The 23,083-nt window shown below is 37.3% G+C and overlaps 1 pseudogene; it reads left to right on the top strand.

The window, feature by feature from the left end:
* The first annotated feature begins 21,440 nt into the window (after positions 1-21,440).
* On the top strand, positions 21,441-22,720 carry LOC136132490 (tyrosine--tRNA ligase, mitochondrial pseudogene; annotated as a pseudogene).
* The last annotated feature ends 363 nt before the right edge of the window (positions 22,721-23,083 follow it).

Here is a 23,083-nt window from a genome sequence, read left to right as displayed (position 1 = left end):
ATTTGTTATTATACAGAACAGTGTTGTATTAGTTTTCCAGGGTCGTCATAACAAAGTACCACAGACTGGGTGGCAACAGACAGCAGCACGTGGACTGGGTCTGATGGCAGCAAAGGGTCATGGGAATTTGTGACTTTGGAGTTCTCAGCCTCATATGTGTCTACTCAGACTCAAAGCTATCCACTCAAAGGCTCAGGGAACCAACCCTTCCCGCCCGTGTCCTGACCTTCTCAGAGGAAGGGAGCTGGCAACGGCAACCATGCAGATTGCTGGGTAATTAAAACATGTTAGGTTGGATCTGATGGACCTGTCGTCTTGGCCAAATCCTGGCCCTAAAAACATCCCTCTTCCAAAATCTCAGCATCCCATTAATCCCAGGACTAGAAGAATTTCCTTCTCCTTTCCCCAAAAGTCATCCATTTTCCTACTTCAGGATGAGTGGAAATTCTTTTCAGGAAATAACTTCTTGTACTTTGATATACTCTCCACCCAGGAAAATCCATTTTCCTCTGCAAAGTTGACACAATCCTATGAGAATCCTTTACTGGAGAATAAAAAGTAGAGCTGGCAAAGCTAGGTGACCTGAACACTCCTGGACAAAATCAAGAGGGAAGATGACAACTACCTATAAAACAACGCCTGGCTGTGTAAGAAGTCACCTCAGGCACCCCAAGACCTGGGTGAAAAAGTGTGTATCCAGAAAAATCCATCCTGTTATTAATTTCTGAGAATATAATAACATATACAATGTTCATGCAATGGGACAAAATCATTCTGATTTTCTATCAGAGCTACCCAAATCTGAACCTATTTAAAAATAGATGAGTCAACCCTGCCAGTGAATCCTGGGAGCTCAGGGCAATAACAGGATTTGTGCTTGGATTGTTCTTTCCGTGGACTTGATCAAATGGCATTAATGTGATTTGAACTGTGAAATTCCAGCCAGAGCCTAGAAAGTCTTTTGCTCAATTCCCCTGCTACCTGAAATCACTGAGTTTAAAATGCCTCCAGTTCTAATCCATTAAAGTTAACAACTTTCAGAGCCATTAGCGATAACAACTTCCTCCGTCACAGTTTCTCATAGTAACCCCTCCGTGAAGAATTTAGGCAAAAAGTGGATCAAGGGAAAACAAATTCAAACCTTGTAGCACACTGACAGAGGCGATGAGGACGCAGGGCGCGGTCAAGGCTTGTGAGCACGCCCATCGTGCTGAGAGGAGCCCTACAGTCTCCCCCATTAGAGGCGTTCCGACCATGCCTTCTCTACTTCAGGATGGGAATCTGTGCCTTACAGTGGCAAGCCAGGCTTTACAATGTGAGCATTTCTCCTCTCTGGTGTCAACAAACAGCTGTAAGATGGATGGAGGGCCATTTGTTGGGGAGGCTGCAGTCCTTTGCTGTAAACTCAGTTCCTTCAGCGGGACACCCTCACTTTGACGCCTACTAGCCACAGACTTTCTGGGGTGTGGATATTCCATGGGACCAGTAGCTGCCTCCTTCAGATAGTCTTCAGGGTGGGATGGGATGGGGGTGGGGCTGTCTCTTCCTGGGATTTGCCTGTGGGGCTTAATTTTATTATTTGTATTCCTTTCTATCCTTCAGTGGTCAGAGATCTGTCCTCGGAACATGTACTCTCATCTCCCACCACATCCACTGCTTTCTTACCTTTGACCTAATTTACATCTTTCAACAAGAAACCAAAATCCACAATATTGTGAAATGGATGATCTTCTTTAGGTGCTCCCCCAATCCTGCAAACATTCAACATGTTTTTCTTTATACTGTGTTAGAATATCTTAGCAATCCAACAGGAAAATGGCAGTCATTTTTACAGTAAGGGAGCATATACTGCGATTCTACTTTAGAAACAGTATAAAATATTGGACTATAGAAACAGAATGGCTCATGGACTCTGAAGGCTGCCCAAGTTCAAATCTGTGACTTACCAGCTGTGTGACTTTGGACATCTCTGTGCCCCAGTGTCCCTGTCTCTAGAATGTGGCTGGGAATACTACGTACCTCAAACGTAGCAAGTATGCTCTTAGCCGGTTACAAAGTGAAAACTTTACTATTTTTTATTATTTAGTACTATTTTATTTTTATTGACTCTTTAAGTTTTAATTAATCCATAGATGCCAAGCCAAATTCTATTCATGTTGACAAAACAAAGAAATGAAAGAATCTTTGCATCTCTCAGTTGGCTTGTAGAGTGGCTATAAGTTTGTTAATTATAGAAGCAGATCAGCTAGTAATTATACTTACAGCCTCTTTCAGATAATCTTAAAGTCACTTTGGAATGGCAGAATCCAGAGAAAATGGAATAGTGGCCAAAAGAGGAGAGTTGAAAACCTGAGATCTAAGAGGGTTAGTAGGAAAGGAGGCGCCCGATATTTTTGAGAATCTAAATAGAAACTGGAGTAGTAAATAAGGGAACCAGATTTGGGATAGTCTTATTGAATACAAAGCAAAGTATAAATAAGAGGTGAGAAAAGGTGTTTCTTTGGCAGAAATTCAGATTAGTTAGCTTGCCTGCCAAAGCCATACATCCCTGAGTTCTAACGTGGTAGCTTTTTGGTGCAAGCACATAGAATAGCACCTATTCGGCATTAGATATGCCATTCTCACCTTTTTCCTACAGATCGCACATGGGCTATGCTCTTTTCACAGTTTTAGAATGTAAGTCATTACATAAGTAATCTCTTTGTGTGTAACATTCATTTTAACATTTTGTTTTGAAATAATTTAGGCTTACGGGAGAGGTGTGATTTTTATAGATCATTCAGCTTCCCCTAATGCTGACACCTTACGTGACTACAGTGCAATTACTGAAACCAGGAAATTAATAATAATGCAATATTTTTAAGTAATCTACAGGACTGACTTGAATTTTGCCAGTTTTCCCACGATCAGTATAGCAAACTGAAGAAAACTTATCATCCTTTTGTTTGTTTTGGTGGCAGGGAGAGGGATAGTGAGTCCTCTGATTTTGTGGTTCTGTTTTGTCTTTCAGGACACTGACTCTTCTTTACCCAATTTTTAAAAAGGGCTTCCTCCTTCCTGCTTTTGTCTCCTCTAGAACTAAGTGTTTTGAAGATACCCTCTCAAACTATGTGTCCTTTTTTTTTTTAATTTTTTTTTGCTGTGCTGCGCGGCTTAGGGGATCTTACAGTTCCCTGACCAGGGATCGAACTCATGCCCCCTGCAATGGAAGCACAAAGTCCTACCCATTGGACCACCAGGGAATTCCCAAACCATGTGTACTTTTAAACACCTTCCCTTTGACTATATTTTATTTCACTTGGTCACTTGGTTTTGTATGTTCAGACTTGGGGCAGATTTAGCATTTCTGGCAGTGGTTTTAGATCGCTCCTTGCCCTGTCAATACCTTCCTTCTTCTCTCTTCCATGCAGTTTTTCTCCATTTGTCTTTCTTCACAGCAAAGCCTGGCAATGAGGTGGGAATGGGAGTGAGCAAGAGAGAGCAAATGCTAGGATTAAGGAATTTTTCTTTTTTTATGTACAGTTATTTAAAGACTGAGCATTCTGTCTTAAGTTATGCTGAGGGCCTGATTGCGTGTAAATTTTTCCCTTCCTGTTGTCCTATATTGTTTTCCAGTTACTCTGAGTTCTCAGTAATTTTTTTTGATCATAAAAACACAGATGGTAACTGGAAAGTATCCTGAGCGGTCCTGTGGTCTAGGCTCCTACCTTCAGGCAAAGTTTTCCCTCATCAAGTGCTATAGGGTGTGGACTTAATGAAAGAAGAGTCCCATTAAAAGTAAGGCTTACATAAACTCCTATCACCTTCTCAAAAATTCCATACCACATGGAATCTTATTATTTTATCATGTAGATTCTAGTAATTTCAGGACTATATTAAAAAATGCAAGCCAACATAATACATAGTATGTCATAGTTAAGAGTTAATTGCTAATGAAAATGCAAGGAATAAGTTTGTTTTTATTAAAATATAGGGAAAGGAAGAGAATGTTATTCATTGTTAGAATTGAAAAGACATAATAAATGAAATTTTCTTTTGAAGTCTTCATTACTTACTAGATAACTACATTTTCATTTGAGTATTTCTTAACATAGAGGATACCTAGTGTTATGGACTGAATGTGTCTCTTCAAAATGCATATATTGTAATCCTAACCCACAATGTGATCGTACTAGGAGGTGGGGCCTTTGGGAGTTGATTAGGTCATGAGGCTGGAACCTTCATGAATGGGATTAATGCCCTTATAAAAAAGACTCCAAAGAGCTCTCTTTCCCCTTCCTCCATGAGAGGATATAAGGAGAAGTGGGCAGTCTGCAACCCAGATGAAGGCCTGACCAGAAACAAAACATGCTGGCACGCTGATCTCAGATTTCCAGCCTCCAGGAGTGTGAGAAATAAAAGTTCTGTTGTTTATAAGCCACCCAGGCTATTGTAATTGGCTATAGCAGTCTGACCTAAGACACCTAGTTTGTTGCAAATGGTAATTGGAGTTAAAGGTCAAAGTTCTAAGGTCTTTGTTCATATACATCACATACTTACAATTTTTTGGTCATATTATTTTTAGTGTTATCCATAGTGACCAACAAGAGTTATGACCTCACCTTTTTTGCTGATAGTTCAAATAAGTGTGTTAGGAAAACTCTTTCATGAGTGGATCGTGTACATCCCTCAACTGTGGATGAGTTTGATCATCAGCTCAACTGGTGGTATGGCTGATCTGTCCTTTGGCACCATTAATTTTCAAATGATCTCTACTGCACCATGAATATGATGAAAGCCGAAAAGCTTGAAGCCAGACTGCACATGACTTTAGGGCCATAAACATGTCACGTTAAAGACTCTACAGTCTGTCAAGCATTCTGATGGCAGCAAAGATCTTAATATTCTCATTGCCAACTATTTAACATGAAATAGGATGAAAAGGATCACAAGATCTTACACTAAGTCCATTATTAAAATCTTGATCTTAACCACTTTGGAGATTTCTTTTTTGTTCCTAATGTTACTAACTTTGTCTTTTCAAATAAAAGCTTCTCCCATTTATGTTCTCCATAGGACTTTTCCTCCAACTCTCTCCTTTTAAACCACTGGAAAGAGGTTCTCAATACATCCCTACTCCTCTTTCAACTTACAGCAATATTTAAAGCAGCACATTTCTTTTAGTTCTTTAAACTGAAAGTGAAATTATATCAATTGTTGGCCTATGAACCATTCCCTTGTGTACTTAGAGAGTTTTGATGTAAGAAGGAATTGAAAAGTTCAGAATTTTAAAAGTTCTCCTTGTGAATTAGTGTCTATCTTCCAGATCCCTGATTTTCAGTGTTCCATACACTAACTTTTTTGGTGGTTTGTTTTAGATTACTCATCACTGTGGTCCCCTTCTTAGTCTTGTCTCAAACTCACATTTTCTGTCTTATTTTTTTGATCTTATGCCCTATTGCCTCTTTAACTTATTTCTTGTTATTGGTTATGCCAGAATCTGTACTCTTGTTCTGAGATTAAGTATAAGCTAAGAGTACTGTATGGTTTAGAAAACTGTATCAACTCTGCATTTGTTTATTCATTCATTAACACAACTTTATTAATCAAATGATGTAGCATCCACTCTGATAGAAACTGAGGATGCAGTCATAATTGCTACTTTAAAGAAAATCAATCTAGCGGAGTAGAGAAAAAAATATTAGAATACTACAGAGAGTGGTACCATTGAGGTGTGGACGAGGTAGTAGGTACTGGCAGAGAAGGCACAGCAAAAAAAGATAAATAAATAACCTAAATTAGCCAGGTGTGGAGTCAGGTGAGCAATCAGAAAGCTTACAAGGGAGGTGGCTTTTGAACTGATCCATGAAAAATTAGCAGGGGTTCAATAATAAGGTCCTTTATCCCTCTACTAACTCTTTACTTTCAGCAAAGATCTCTCATTTTAAAACATTATTTTTTTTATCCTTTATACTTTTCTTCTGTTACCACCCTATTTCCCTTTTTCTCATCGCGACTCACTTTCTTGGGAAAATAGTTTATATCTGTTCTATTTTCTTAACAACCACTCATCCATCACAGTTATCCAGACTGCACAAATAACTGTCAATTCTCATAGATGACATCCTAACTGCCAAATTCAATAGCAACATTTCTCTCCCCTTTCATTTGACCTTTCTGTATCATCTGGCACAGGTTATCACTTCCTTTCTTGAAACTGTCATCTGTTAACTTCCTTGCTTTCATTTTCTCTAATTTTCCCCATTTCTGGAGGGTCATGTGAAAAGTTTTCTTTAGGTAATTTCTCTTCCTCCTCATACTACTAAAGCTAGCTAAACCTTAGCTTTAGAATACAGAACTAGGGTTTCCTTGATTAGTTAATTTGATACTTTAATAGCAGCTAAGAATATGATACAAATCTGTAGACCTGAGGACTGGACCTGTGTTTCTCTGGTCTAGAGAGCCAGTCTGCAGAGGCATCATCATTCTGACATCAGTTTATCCATATGTATTGTCTGTAAGGGATCTACTCTATGTAAGAGTCTAAGAATAAAGAAAATGTGTACATTACTAGTTAACAGATTATATGTCAATATCAATTAGGGGTTATATTTGCTTTTCTTCTTCTTCCATTAATATTCTTGGCTGCCTAACTGGTTTGGCAAAGATAATTTTATTTTGGCTTATATATCTATCAGTATATTTGCATTTATTAAATGCATTGGCTCTACGGTTCTTTTCTATTTGCAATATTTCCAGCAGTAACTGCAAACTCAATTCCTGTACAATGTTCAATCATGTATTATTCACTTCTGTGCCATTAAGAATGATGAATTAGAACAGGATGATGATTCATCCTAATAGTACCTCATTAGACACTCTTCCCAAATATTAGTGAGCCATTTATTCAATCCCCATACCCAGCATCCTCTCACCTACATTTCATCAATAACTACTTTAACCAGACTGTCATGATTTCCCAATTTCCCAGACTTCTTTTCTTCACTTTTCTCTTTAAAAAACAGCCACATATAACCCATTGTCAAAGGCTCATTGATTTTTATGTCCCTGCCTATTTGTCAGCAGGCCTTTATTTTCTCTGCCTTCTTTTTTTCTTTCAATATTTAAAAACTCTACTCACTAACTCAGTCTGTGTGTTTCCCTCTGCCGGTCTTCCTCACTGGAAGTTTCCTTTCTCAGACTCTGTTTCTCATTTTTTAACAGACTTTTGTTTGTTCATATATCTAATAAATTCTGTGGCAGACATTAATCTGTTGGAAGGTAAGGAAAGTATGTTTTGTGTGCTTTTAAAGTGAGTGCTTTATAAATTATGCCTTTTTGAGGTGATAATCACAAACAACTTTCATGAAATTATTCCCCTATGTTGTTCAGCCTTTGGCAGCTCTTATTTTCAGAAATATTTGCAAACTACTGTGATGTGGAAGGGGTTGGAAGAGCTGAGAATCTTCAGCTGTGGGAGTCCCATTTTTAGAACTTTACTTTTTCTTTTCATTTTGCTGTTGCAACAAAGATTGTAGCCATTGGTAGTCACACACCTAAGCGCTGCAGAAAATGTTCGCCACAAAACCAACTCCAACTGCTGAGTTTCAAATACTATACAATTTTCATTTTTGTCTATTGAAGTATTTAAAATGCTAATATCTTTTACGTTTCATGTGCTTAGAAATTTTTTAAGTGAAGGGCACTACTGCACACATTGAATAAAACAATATTTACAGGAAATACCCTGAAACGATGTTGTAGAAATATGTGGATTCTTCAATAAATTATTGCATGCCTCTAACCTTGTATAAGAAAAAGTTAATGAAGCTCTTCTTACAATATAAAGATATGAAGAGAGGAACCAAATCATATAGCTCTATAAAGATTATCCTCAGAAATTTGACTTTCAATTAAATGACAGCATAAATACATTTTATTTGCATCTACTAAATCAGAGACATTTTTCAATTTATCTTTTTTCCTATACTCCTAAACATTGCATAGGCCTTATTTATTATAAATACTATAGTTCCGGTTTCTGTTTTAAAATTCTGAAAATAATTGTGAGCTAACATTATTAACTGCTGTCTCTTTTTTTCCTCTTTGAGTATTCTCTTTATGGTTCCCAGTATTTGCTGATTATACTTATTTTGTTACTCTTCAGTGGTGTTGGAGAACTTCCCATATTATAGTCTCATTAAGGAAAGTTTTCCTAAGAAGGAAATACAAGTATATACATAGAAATTTGGAAAATTAAGTCAAGTCCAGCCTTAATAAAATTATTCCCACATACTTTATCTCTATTATCTCAATTTTGAATTTTCATATACTGTTTTTTTTTCATTTTGGGAAATTTTTTTCTGGAATTATCATTCCATTCTTTTGATTCTTATCACCTTCAAAACTTAACAAGGGAGTAACTGATACTGGAATTTCTATCCCACAGTAAGTTGAAAATTGAAGGAAATATATTAAATAATTGTTTTCAGATATTGAACAACAGGCAGAACAGGACTGTGGCTCTGAGAGGAGGTACCAAACAAAGTGAGTCCTCTGATGGCCCTGGCTTTTGGTCTGAATCTGCTTTCTGGACTCTAGCACAGGGAGGGGTACTCAAGTAGATCACAGAAATGATGCTGATTTGAAGAGATAGAGATCAGACACTGGGGAGACTGAAAACTGTGGGGCACAGTGACATAGGAAATGGAGCTTAACAAATATTTTTTTGGGATCATCTGGAGTCTTTGCTGAATACTAAGCTGTGCAAACAATGGTTCTAGAAGAACCTATGCAACTTGGCTCTATTCTAGACGCATGCTAGTTCTAGGAAAACTGGCATGGAACAATCATTAGGAAACTTAATATAAATCATTTCCAGATCTCAAAAGGGCTTAATGACATCCACGTGCCAATAAATCTATAATGGAGAGACCTTGTTAAACACTGGCATTAAGTAGAGAGACAAGAAGGGTCACACTTCAGTGGCAGGGATCAACCAGCCCTGGAATAAAGACTACTGTAGACAAGCTCTGGCAAAGTCTAAAATAAATAAGCCTATCAATAAGTAAACTCAACTGCCTGATAAAAGACAATTCTATTCTACCTTTTTAAAGGAAGAATACAAAACCCATACTCTCGATTATGTAATTATTATGGTGTCCAACATCCTATAAAATATTATATACACACAGAAACAATTAAATCTTAGAATAATTTAAGGAAAAATTATGCTTCAGAAATGACAAAGTGATGGAATTAGCAAAGACTAAACTTTAGAATGGTACAAAAGATCAATGAACAGGAAGGCACTGAAAAAGAAATTATTCACAATGAACTGTCCAACTGAGAGAAAAAATGGTTGAAATATCTAAACAGAAGCTTTGAGACATGTGCGATACTATCGAGGCAGACAGAATTGTAGTTCCAGAAAGCAGGGGGTGCAGAAACAAAATTGAGTAAATAAGGGTCAATTTTTTCAAAATCTGATGAAAAACTTTAACTTAGAGATCTAAGATATTCAGTCAATCACATGCAGAATGTCAATGTTACACTGTAAGAAGAAAAAGTAGTTTGGAATATATACTGCTTTAGCCATTCTTGGAAAATATCATCTGCAAACACAAGGTAAATGTACAAAAATCAACTGTATTTCTATATACTGGCAGTGAAAATTTGGAAACTGAATGATTAAAAAATACCATATACACTAGCTTAAAATAACATGAAAAGGCAAGATATAAGTTAAAACTACAGGTGCAAGACCTGTACAGTAAAACTACACAATGTTGTTGAGATAAATAAAGAGGACCTAAGTAAATGAAAGATATACCATGTTGTTAAGATGTTAGTTTCCTCCAAAAAGATGAGCTGACTCATGGCAATTCCATTCAAAATACCAGTAGGCTTTTAAAATTGTAATTAATTAATTAATTAATTTTGTGTGTGTAGAGGAAGGGAGTAGAAAACGAGCAGCTGATTCTAAAAGTTATATAGTCAAAAACAGGTCACAGAAACAAAAGTTGTCCACTGTAAGAACTGATGGGGGAAAGGTCAGATTACCATAGGTATATTAATATATTTTATATTTCTAGAAGCCTGCAGAAACAATGGTAATAATTAACCTTCTAAATACCTGCAGATAATTAAAAAATATCCACTTACTACTGGACTACATCCATAATTCCCTTTGTATATTTTTAAGTATAAGCCAGAAATATGATATGTAAGTGGGAATATAAACCCTGAATATTCCTAACTTTCCCATTTTAAATAGTATATATGGTGCTATATATAAAGCTATTTACCTTATGCCTAACAAATGTGAAATTAATATTTCTATTTTAATAAAAATCATTTGTATCTAGGCAAATCATTCTCTTGGTTCCTATAAAAACTAAAATCTCAGGACCAAATATTATTTACAAAGAACCCTAAGCTAAGATACCACCAATTAACACTTGGATATTGTTCTAGAAGTGTCTTTTGCTGGCTTACTTTTGATTCACCTGAGAGATTTGGATTTGCAGTGTTAGATGCTTGAAGGAGACAGAAACGTAAATATTCATCTACAAAAGTAACAAGATAGTGACCAGAAACTTTTCTAAAATGTTTCCAGTACATTATGGATATGCGATGAAAAATAATACATAGACACCACTTCACAGCTTCAAAACCAGTAGACTAGAAATATGAGTCCCCAGATCCCACCTGCCCACCTACCCTTGGCCAGTAAAATTGTTTTATTTATACTTGAATTTACAAAACCATTCTGGGTTTCTGTGATTCTCTCCTTTATTCGACCTGTATGATTTAATATTTTTCCCAGTAGAAAGATATTTCCTTTGATTGGAATTTATGTCCTTTGATTGGAAACAAAATGAATTAATCATTTTGGATGACCTGCTATAAAATTCTGTATTTATTTCTGATTATTAGGAATAGAGAAAATATCATAGCTTCAAGTCTATATTTCTTTGAACTGGTAATTAATAATTAGCCAGTCCCTGAATTAGCTCAGAAATATTTTTCACTGTTATAATGTACTATATCATTTAGTATACTTAGACATATTTTAAGAGTACATCAACCTTTAAAATTATGCATATTATTTTACTGCATGTACAAAACTGGCCTTGTTTCTTAGATATTAGCTTTTGAGTTATCAGATTTGTGGGTTTAATTGTAACTCCAATTATTCATAATTATACAAATTCCTATTGAATTTATTAAGAGGTTTTACTGAATGTTTATAATTGAAGAAACAAAACTTCTTTGAAAATTATCTTCTTTTAAGTTAGTGCTTTCAAAAACCGTTCATCAGCATATTATAAATGATACCAGAAAATAGAGACTGCAAATAAGAACAATAATTTGTTTACCCTTGGATATTTTATGTTGTGATGAAATAGAATAAGCACTCCACCAAATTACATTATAGGAACCAAACAGGGTCTATTAGATGCTAGTCTACATTTTGCGAAATTATTTTGCTAATATTGTTAAATTTACTACCAATTGTTTTAAGAACTAAGAAAAAGCATAATAGCTGAGAAGGAAATGTTATAGGTTGATTTTTAGAAAAGAGGGTGTGTGGATATGGGGGGCCCTTCTAAACATTCACTCATTAGTGGCTATTAAGCATCTGCAAAGCATCAGTGGTTCTATAAAGAGCTTATGTAGATAAGCATCCTTCCCACGGAAACCTTATAAAGTGTCTGTTAGTTATTGTCATTTTTACATAAGAAATAATTTCAAATAAAGAGAAATTAAGTTATTTGTATAGGATTGCATAAAGAGTAAATGTCAGGAACAGAATTTGACACTGGACTTGTTTGCCATGTCGAACTGAGCTCAAAATCCTAAGTTATACTGTTCGGGCACATCAAATTTTATCCCAAGTTTTCCTCTCTTAATAGTGCTGAATAAAATTTTACCAGATTCAATTTGACCTAGTAACTCTAAGAGGAGCCAGGTCAGACAATCATCAACTATTAGTAACATATATAGAGGGTATACATGTTATAAACATTGCATTTTAAAATTCATTTAATAAATTTTTTTTTTTTTTTTTTTTTTTTGCGGTACGCGGGCCTCCCGCTGCTGTGGCCTCTCCCGCTGCGGAGCACAGTCTCCGGACGCGCAGGCCCGGCGGCCATGGCTCACGGGCCCAGCCGCCCCGCGGCATGTGGGATCCTCCCGGACCGGGGCACGAACCCGCGTCCCCTGCACTGGCAGGCGGACTCTCAACCACTGCGCCACCAGGGAAGCCCCACTTAATAAATATTTGCTGAATATCTGCTATGTACCAGACATATATGAAAGATAATAAATATTTTAAAGTATTTATAATTAGTATATGAATCATATTTTAATTACTTATAATTTTCAAAAAGTTAAAATGATGTAAAATATTTTAGAATCCTTTCTCTTTCCTTGTCTCTTAAAGCCACTCTCCACACTGGAGGAAACCAGTCATAAAAATTTGGTGTACATTATTCCAACCTCTTTCTGTGGTTTGACTATCACACAAACAATATCTGCATTCACTTACATTTACACTGAATTTTATAGACATACACACACATATGAATATATAAATGAAATCATAAAATAAAATCATTTTATTTTCTTTGATTTTCTGAGAATTGCTTTTTTTCCTTCTTAAAATATGCCCTTCTGTATTTCCATGTCAGTACATAGAGTCTATCATTATTTTAAACTTACTATTTTTAATGGCTTCATTATAACTTTCTATGTGAGTATATCAGAAGGTTTCCAATTTTTCACTATTAGGTATGGTGCTGAAATATACATGCTCATAACCTGATTTCTGGGGTTTGACCAATGTGACTGGCGGGACACACAAACGCCTCTGGAAGAAGGCTCTCAGAAAACACTACAAATTTCCCACAGATGAAGTCTGAGTCCTGCAAGTCCACACAAGAACCAAGCTAGTTCTAAAAACATCATTCACCAAAATGCAGCTAGCCGTGAGTACTGCTTTCTCTCTTTTTTTAAAATTTACCCAGTAAACTTGACCTGACCCATCATCTAAAGTAAGTTAGTTTCTGCATCATGGCTCCTCTGCATTTTATATGTGATTTTAATGTACTGATCACAATACTTGTTCTTCTTCTTTTTTAGACAACTCTTTTCTGTTCCTTCTCCTAAACTACTGCATAGGTAAGGGCCAGCCCTTTGTCTTACTTATCTTAGTTTCCCAAACACTTAGAATGGTGCCTGTGCATAGTGGTTCTTACAAAAGGTTGTTGAATGAATGTATATTACATACATCAATTTTTTAAATTATTTTTGTGAAAAGGAATGTAGTACAACTTTAATGTCATGCAAAGCCATAATAATTTGGTTCATCAACATTTGAGCTATCCTATCACACATTTAGAAATTTGGTAACAACCTGAATCAAATTTATTGCTTTCCTCTTCCCAGGAATAAATGTATTGCTTATTCTCATGAGACAAATACATTGCTTATTCTTGTGTATCATGAATGGAAAGGAGATATTTTGTAGTTTTCCAACGCTAGTGCATTGATATTTAGATATCTTTGATCTACTGAATGTCTGGCATACTGCATTCAAGCTTCAGCTCCACTCTTTCTAAGCTGCCACCTTAGCCTCCCTGAGCCTCAGTTTTCTCCTCTTGAAAATGAATATAACTGTGCTTACCTAGTATGAATAATCTGTGTTTTATATGAAATATAACTGAGTTGTGTGTCATGTACCACAGTTTCTGACAAAGAATGCATTATTATTATTAATAATGTTATTAATTAAAAACTGTACAGCATTATGGACAATAGCAATAGGTTAGTAAAATTAATAATAATAATACATATTAAGCATTTAGTACATACCAGGAGGTGTTCTAAGTTCTTTGCACATGTTAATTCATTCTCCCTTTATTATAACACTTTAAGGTGAGCACTATTATGCCCCTATTGTATAGATGAAAGAACTAGGTCTCAGAGAAGTAAGTAAGTTGACCAAGATTATACAGTAAGTACAAAAACCACACTTCAAATTCAGGAATCAGATGCTGGAGATGATACAGAAATAAGGATTGTCATCGCTATGTGAATACTTCCAACTATTGCCCTTCAAGTTTAAAGGTTATTCAGTTAGAAGGATTCTGTTACCTACTCTTTTTCAGGAAAAAATAAACACTAAAGAAAGAGAGTCCCTAAACTTTATCTTAACATATCTACAAAGTACATGCACAATGATTTCCATATTCTCCTTCTAGGAAGGGCTTGATTTTAATGTGCTGTGTGTGCTGTTGCCAGTTTGCAGCTGAAAATCCCTCCAGAGGCAGCCTCAGCTGCAGAGAGCATCCTCACCGAGGTTCCACCTTTACCAGGGCAACAAATCCAGGGATTGATCATTGTAGGATTGTTGTTCTAGCTCCAAAGCTCCCTATGCAATCAGCCAAGGATGTCATTAAGGCTACATTATAGCTCTCCTTCTCTTTCCACCCAATAATGTTCCTTTCCTTTCTTTTCCAAAGTTGGAGGATCCTATAAGCACTCCTAATAAACACCCTGCACACTGAACATTCAACATTGTCAGCCATGCCTTTTGAAACACTCTGTGCTCTTGTCTTTGAAGTCAATACATTCTCCTGATTTTCTTCACATTCTCATCTTCCTCCACCTAACTCTCAAATGTTGCTCTATATTAGGATTTATCCAAGACCCTCATCTACACATGATCTCCCTAGGCATGAATAAGCGAATCTCATTCACTTTTATGGTTTCAATAACCATGCACGTGCTGCTGCTAAGTCACAAAACTACATCTTCAAGCCAACATTTTCCTCCCATTATCAATATCCACAGATAGAACTCTCTACTGGCTTTACAACCAGGGATTAGCGAATGTTTCCTGCAAAGGGCCAGATAGTAAATATGTTAGGTTTTGTGAGTCATACAGTCACTGCCACAACTACTCAAGTCTGCCATGGTAGCATCAAAGCAGCCACAGACAAAAGGAAAATGAATGGTCACAAATGTATCTCAATAAAAAGTTATTTTAAAAAAAAACAGGGTGTAGGCTAGATTCTGTTTGCCAATGCCTGAGCTAAATTACTATTGTTCCAAACCTTTTCTCTAACTTCCACTTTCTTCATATCTCAACTTAGATATTACTTCTCTCTGGCAATCTCTATCTCTGTTCCCCTTCTGTTATGTGCTCCCAATACTTTACTTCTCCTATTATATTTTATTTTAGTTATGTATTTAACTTTCTGTTGCTCCATTAGCTTATAAACTTCAGTACAGTAACAATCAAACCTATCTTGCTCATGTTCGTAACCCTAGGATTTGTAGTGTTTGGCCCAAGGTAGGCACTAATAAGTATATCTAGATGAATGAAAGCATATTAAAAAATATGGATTTGGGAATAAGCTAGATGTATTTAAGGGGAGCAGCTGATGCATGTGAGTAGCCATTTGATGTGAGATATGATCATATTTTCCTAGAACATATACAGAATCAGTAAATTATTTTGAAAACATTTGAGTTTCCCAAAACTCAAGGCTTCTAAGGTTTGAAACAACCTTAGGAATTATATACTCCAATGGTGAATTGGACTCAAATTTTATTTTTCTTCCACATGATTCAAATGAGTAACGCACTTACATCAGTACAGCATGTCTAATGAGTTTTCAGTGTAGGTTGGAAGGGGTTTGGTGAGTGTAAAGGAAACTGGTCCCAGGACCTGCCTACCTGCCCAATTTGGAGTCAATCTAATTATCCTTTCTCATACATACTTTCTCACAGCCAAATACCTCATTTCAATTACTCTCACAGGCAATATTTTTTCCTGCCTCTGAATCTTTTCATCTGTTATCTATTAAGCAGCCCTCCCTCTATTCTTCATTTGGCTTCTTCCTTCTCAGCCTTCAAGTTTCAGAGGGGCTTTCTCTGGTTAACTAATACATGCTGAACAACTCATCTCTGTAACCCCCTTTCACTGCACCAGATTCATTTCCTGTTTAGAGCTAATTTTAAGCTGTTATCTGTGTATTAGTTATTTACTCATTGAAAGGTAATGTGAGTTATGCTGGGTTTAAATTCCAGTTCACCAGCTACAGGATATTGGCAATGCTACTGGAAATTCATGTGCCCCAGATCTTCTGTGAGGTGAAGATAATGATGGTATTTAACCACACAGGTTTATGTGACAATTGGATAAATTAAAGTCTTTTGAAATTTTTCTGGAAAATAACTCAATACAGATTAGCTATGTAAAACAATAATAATGATTATTAATATTAATAACATTAATGGTTATTGAATTATTATTAATAAACAAACGAGCTATTATTAATTATTTATTATTTATATCCCTCACTAGACTATAGGATCTGTTAGACAAGGGCCATATATGATTTTGCTCAAAACTATATACCTATTGACTGGCCCTTCAGTGACTGTTGAATGAATAAGGCAATCCTAGTAGGTTTCTCTCCCCTGCCTTTGGTGAAAATCCTTCAGCTAGCCAGTGTCCAGGGCTAGACCAGAAAGCAGAGGCCTACAGAGGAATACGTCTTGCTCAGGTCAGCACGTATGGAGTAGGGAATTGAACTTGAGACATTTATCCTCTCCAGGCCTGCCCTGTGCTAGTTTTTATTTTACCAATTGCTAAATATTTAGGAGGTCTTGACTGCCACACAAGACTTCCCATTTCTTTACCATTTTCCATTGGGAAAGCAACTGTGTATGGAAAGTCTTCATTACACAGATTGGTTCCACTCCAAAGTCTGCTCCTATGTCTGGGTTTATAAGTGCAGCTTTCAGGACCTCCCCTTGCCCACCCCTCCAGATATCAAAATCCTCTGATGTGTAAGTCCCTCAAATAAAATGTACGGATTACAGTCAGCCCTCCATATTCGTGGGTTTCACATGCAGAGATTCAACAAACCATTGATCCACTTGGGTTGATTGTACAAGAGGATGTGGAACCGGCAGATACAGAGGGTCAACTGTACAAAGTGGCTTTGATAACCCACTGCTAGTGGCCTCTATCAGAGGTCGGTTTCCACTAGTTTCTTCTGGTGTGCACATTTGTATATCTATAAAATTTCACAAATAGTACTTAAAAGTGAGGAAGGGGGCTTCCCTGGTGGTGCAGTGGTTGGGAGTCTGCCTGCCGATGCGGGGGATGCGGGTTCGTGCCCCGGTCTGGGAGGATCCCGCATGCCGCGGAGCGGCTGGGCCTGTGAGCTGTGGCCGTTGGGCCTGCGCGTCCGGAGCCTGTGCTCTGCGGCGGGGGAGGCCACTGCAGTGAGAGGCCCGTGTACCGCAAAAAAAAAAAAAAAAAAAAAAAAAAAAGTGAGGAAGAAAACAGTGATACCCAGTCATGGAAAGTGGGAACTGTGTAGTTCATATAAAACCAATAAAAACATTTCTAGTACTAGAGGATGAATAATCCCAACTACATAGTTTACATTTGAATGATAAATATAAATTTGAAATATTCTACTTATGATGAAATAGGTACTTAATTCCCAAGAAAATTATTTTGAAAATATTACAAAGATACCAGAGGAAAAGCAGCTTATCTGTTTTGGAAAACAAGGCTGTTACATTTACTTTAAAGTATCCTGGTAAACAAACATTCAACCTTACAACTTACAATGTATTTCTACGGTAACAATATTTCCCATTAAGCACAACACAATAAATCTTTTTAAGGCTTTTTTGGATGTATTTACCTCTGAGCTGTATTTAGCCTTGAACAAGGCATGCTGATGAAAAAAAAATTTTTTTTAGAAACCAATGTTGAAAAACAAGAGCTTATGAAACCCCATTTTATCTACAAAGAGGCAGCAATGAAAAGCGGAAAAAAAAAACCTTATTACAACCAATGAAAAACTGTAACTCCTTTGCTACTAAAAATTACCTTTATTGTATTAACACACTGTCAGAACACATAAACCTATTTCATATAGCAATCAATTCTAAAACAATTACAAAGCTTTCAACACAGCTCTGGAAAAGATCTTTGAGTTCTCCTGGATGAAAAATTCTCTGAAAATAACAGAACTACATTTCGAACGGAGGAACCTAAGAATTGTTTTTCCTATGGAAAATTATTAAAAATAAATATTTGGGGTTTTTAAATAGCAAGGTACAAAACTGATACAGATAAAAATAGAATTTATCTTTAATATTTAATAACCAGAGGTAATTTCTGTGTGCATGTGGGCATATAATTATTTGTCTTTCTTTATGCATATGTGGTTTTTTCCACCCAAAGGGAATGCTACTAACTCTAATAGGATAATATTTTTAAAAAGTTTGAGAATGTTTTCCTTCCCTGTCTTAGAGCTAGGAGCATATTATCCTCATAGAGAAACTGCTTTGCCAATATCGTGCCTGAAGAGTAGAGTGGCAATAGGGGAAAAACAGGTGAGTAAAACCCCTCATAATTTAGGTATGATTAACATCTAAAATAAAGTTAATTAGAAAAGTGTGGGTGGGCATCATCTAATCAGTTAAGAGCTTTAAGAGCAAAACCTGAGATTTCCGGCTTCCCTGGTGGCGCAGTGGTCGAGTCTGCCTGCCGACGCAGGGGACGTGGGTTCCCACATGCCGCGGAGCGGCTGGGCCCATGAGCCATGGCCGCTGAGCCTGCGCGTCCAGAGCCTGTGCTCCGCAACGGGAGAGGCCACAACAGTGAGAGGCCCGCCACAAAAAAACCCAAAAAAACCTGAGATTTCCTAGAAAAGAAGGAATTTGACCTTAGGGCTGCAGAATCAAATCCTGCCTTCCAACTTGCCCTACAAATTTCAGGTTGCCAATCCCAACAATTACATGATCCAATTCCTTAAAATAAATCTAACTATCTATTATCTATCTATCAACCTACCTACCTACTATTGTTACTATTTCTCTGGAGAATCCTGACTGATACAACTTCTCACTGCATGATACCCGGAGGTACATAATATCAACATGACTTATGACTGGTGATGTTAACCTTGATCACTTGGTTTAGCTGGTGTCTTCCAGGCTCCTCTGGTGTAAAGTTTTTATTTTTCCCTCATGACACTCAACATTTTGCAAAGCAGTTGTTAATTCCAGTCCATACCCAAGAAGACTGGAACTAAGTTCTACCTCCTGGAGAGGAACTGTAAACACGTATTACATGGAATTCTTCAGAAAGAAGTATTTGTTCCTTCTTCCCATTTATTTATTCAGTTAACCATTTATTTATATCAATATGAATGCATGTATACTTATTTTATATTTGGGGTTGTGATAAGATATTCTCATTTATTTATTGCTCAAATCTTTCCAGCTGTGGCTATTGGGAGTTGTTTTAATTGGTTCCTGTTTCCACCCCTCCCCTCCCCTTCCCTTCCTTTGCAACTTCCTTTCTGGCACTACAAGAGCTCCCTAATCTTCTTGTATTTTTCCAGCCTTAGGCTAGAATCAGTCATTTTCCTAAAGGACCTTGGCTACACTTAATGGATAATTGTGTCTGGAAACCAAGAGCTGAGTGCTGGGTGTGCTCATCGCTACTGAGGTGCCATTGTTTGTAGCCTCTCTCAGTGGACAAAACTAAGAAATACATGTGTGTACACAAAGCCATACACATGTACACGTCTAAAGTGTACCCCATGCTAATCCAGCACCACAGGGCTCATTGTAGACCTCCTCTCTCAATTATTTTTAACTTTTTTATCTGACAGTAAGAAACCTGGCTACTATCATCTGTAATCTATTTACTTATTTGGTTTTCCCTAGAATACATGTAAAGTAGTTTCAGAATTGCTAACCCATACTTGTGGGAAATCAATTTAATAATTAATGTACACTGTTTATATATGGTTCCCTTGCCAGTAGCCTTACAATTTTCATTGAAAACAGTTTCTAAAGTTACTTAGGTTAGTTGCTTTTTTCCCCCTCACCCCCTTCACTGAAGTCATATCATATAGTTGTAATATATTTATATTTACATGTCACCACCATCTGTATTCCATGCTAGGATCCCTTGACAAATTGGTTGATACTTTAAATTTGCATACAGTAAAGTCCACTCTCTATGGGTTTTGACAAATGCATATAGTCATATACCCAGTAATCCAGTTTCATACAGGATGGTTCCATAACCCTAAAAATTCTCCTTTGTAATCAACCTATTATCAACCCATTCTTTCTCCACCAAGCCCTCTGATGGTTTAGAAGAAGTTATTAATTTCAGTTTCTTCGATTAAGGGTGAGGACAACACTGTAATTCTGACCCTCTTCAAATTGATTCCAGAAGTCTGGCCAGTTGATTGCTGATAAAGGTTTTAAGGCAATTCAATAGGAAATTATATTATTTTCAACAAATTATGCTGGAACAACTAGATATCATATATTCTTTAAAAGTGACCATTATTTCACACCATTCTCAAATGTTAACTCAAAACGGATTATAGATCTAAATGTTTAATGAGAAACTGTAAAATTCTTAGAATAAAATCATTAAAAATTTGATGTAGGCAAAGTTTTCCCAGAACAGAAATAATATAAATCATAATATATATCTATGGATCTATATAGATAGAAAAGTATACATATCTGTAAATTTGACTTCATGAACATGAGATCCATTGCTTTCTTAAAGACATTACCATGAAAATGAAAAAGCAAGCCAGAGATTAGGAGAAAGTATTTATAAGACATGTATCAGATCAAGAATGTGCATACAGCATATATAAAGATGTCTTATAATTCAATAATAAGACCACAAACCATGGTATTAAACCATTAGCAATACCTCAGATACTTCACAAAATAAGATATGTAATAAACACATGAAAAAATGCACAGTATTATTACTTATGAGACAAATTACGGATTAAAATCTCAATGAGATAGCACCACAAACAGATTAGAGTTGCTAAAATTAATTTTAAAAACTCCTACCATGCTTTTTGTTGTCAAGGATGTGGACTACCTTGAACTCTCATATACCGCTGGTGGAAATATAAGCGGTACAGCCACATTGGAAAATACTTGGTAGCTATTGCACTTATAAAGTTAGACATACACATACTATCACTCTATGGTACTAACCCAAAATAAGTAGAATTTATGTGTACAAAGATGTGTACATCAAAGTTCCTAACACCTTTATTTCCAGTAGTCCAAAACTGGAAACAGGATGTCTATCATCAGATGAATAAATGAACTGTGGTATATTTATACCAAATAAAAAAATGGGTGCCACAAACTATTGACAAATATGAATGCATCTCAAAATTGTTATTCTAATTGAAAGAAGTCAGAAAAAATATATATATATGAGTAGAAAGAAGCTTTTGAGGGTGATAAATGTTTGCTATCTTGATTGTGGTGATTTTATATAGTATACACATACATACCAACACAACTGTACAATTTTCTATAGTTCTAATATAGTTTATCAAAACTTACCAAGTGGAATGCGTACTGAAGGCTGTAGCTGGACCCTCCTCCAAATCCCAGCATTCTCTTCGGGCCTGCACCAAGATGGCGGCGCCCACGTTGCAGTCCTTTATCTCAGGCAGGTAGTTCGGTGCCCCAGGCCCTTCAGGAGTCTTTCCCTTGCGGCTGCGTGAGGCCCACTCTGGTGCCCAGGGGTGGCTGGCGGTGTAGGAGGCTCGGGGTCTGTTTTAGAAGTTCCTCCCCTAGAGGAGGGCAAAGCTAGAGCTCCCTGCGCTCTTCCACCATGGAAGGCGGGCCACCCGAACAGCCGGAAGCTAGGCGCGCGCCAGGCGCCGGCTGCCGAGCGCGTGGGAAGCAACGAGCGCCCCGCATCGAAGGCTCCAAGCCCGTCTGCTCCTCACCGGCAGCTCTTCGCTGACGGGCGGACCTGCAGCAGCTTCCCAGAGCGGCTCAGCTCAGCCCTGGGGCGGCAACTGGGTGTGGGGGCGGGGTGCGGAGGTTGACGCTTGCGCAAGAGCGTCCGGGTCCGGATGCGGAGCGAGAACCGCGAGACCAGGAGCTTGGACGAGGTTTTACACCAGGTGCTGTAGGCCTAAGACCTCTGCTGCCTGTTCGAGCCCAGCTGGGTGCATCTGGTCAGCTGGGCAATATCATGTTCTGGTACGACTTCATCAACAAGTTGACTGGAGAAGACGGGTCTGGAATCACTGTTCCCCTAATTACAAGTACACCCGGATCCAAACTGGGAAGTCTGCTGGCAGTGCTCTTTGGCTGAACAGTTAAGACACCTCCTTTTGAATTGTATCAGTTCTTGGTCAGGAAGCAAGATGATTGCGTAGGAAGGTAAAAGCTCCTCACTTTTCTGCCCCTTGCACAGATTGACCACATAGTGCAGCTTCGGGTTAAAGAGCCAGGAAATTGGCGTCCTCAGAAACGACTTGCTGCGAAAGTAGCAGAGCTTGTTCATGGACAAGAGGGGCTGGGTTCTGCTAAAAAATGTACACAAGCCCTTTGTTATAGTAGCACAAATGCACTGGAGGTCACGTCTGATCAAGAGTTGTTTAAAGAAACTTCATTTTCCGGATTAGTTCTTAACCTTGGGACAAGTGTCCTGGATACATGCTGCAAAGCAAATGCCATTCCAGGTGGTCCCCGAGGGTATTGGATTGCAGAAGGTGGAGTCGGTATTAATCACAGACAAGTAACAAATCCTGAGAGTGTTTTAGTTGTTGGACCACATGTTCTTAAGAATGGACTTTTCATTCTTAATGATGGAAAAGGGATCTTTACACCATAAATGGCTTCAGCTCTGATGAAAAATCCTGTGGTTCAAACAGCCATCATTCATTCTCGAGATGTAAGAAAGAACTTATGCCTCTGCTTATGCAAATCAAGACAACAGAGACTGGAGTATACTCTCGGCTTCACACTGTAAGTAATTTCATTATCTATGTAGGCTGGTTAATAAGTTGTTTATGTGATGATGGAGTATTTTATTTCCTGATCTGTAAACATCGACTACCATAGAAAACCATAATTTCCTGGGTTAATCTTTTTTCTTTTAAGTTATACTTCATGAAAATATTAAATGCTGTGTTTCCTCTCCTACCCTTCTTGCTCTATTTTTTGGAGTTGAGGAGAAGCAATGAAAAAGAGGTAG

The sequence above is a fragment of the Phocoena phocoena genome, chromosome 13, assembly GCF_963924675.1.
Source record: "Phocoena phocoena chromosome 13, mPhoPho1.1, whole genome shotgun sequence".
NCBI lineage: Eukaryota > Metazoa > Chordata > Mammalia > Artiodactyla > Phocoenidae > Phocoena > Phocoena phocoena.
This window is presented reverse-complemented; position numbering and strand designations above follow the sequence as displayed.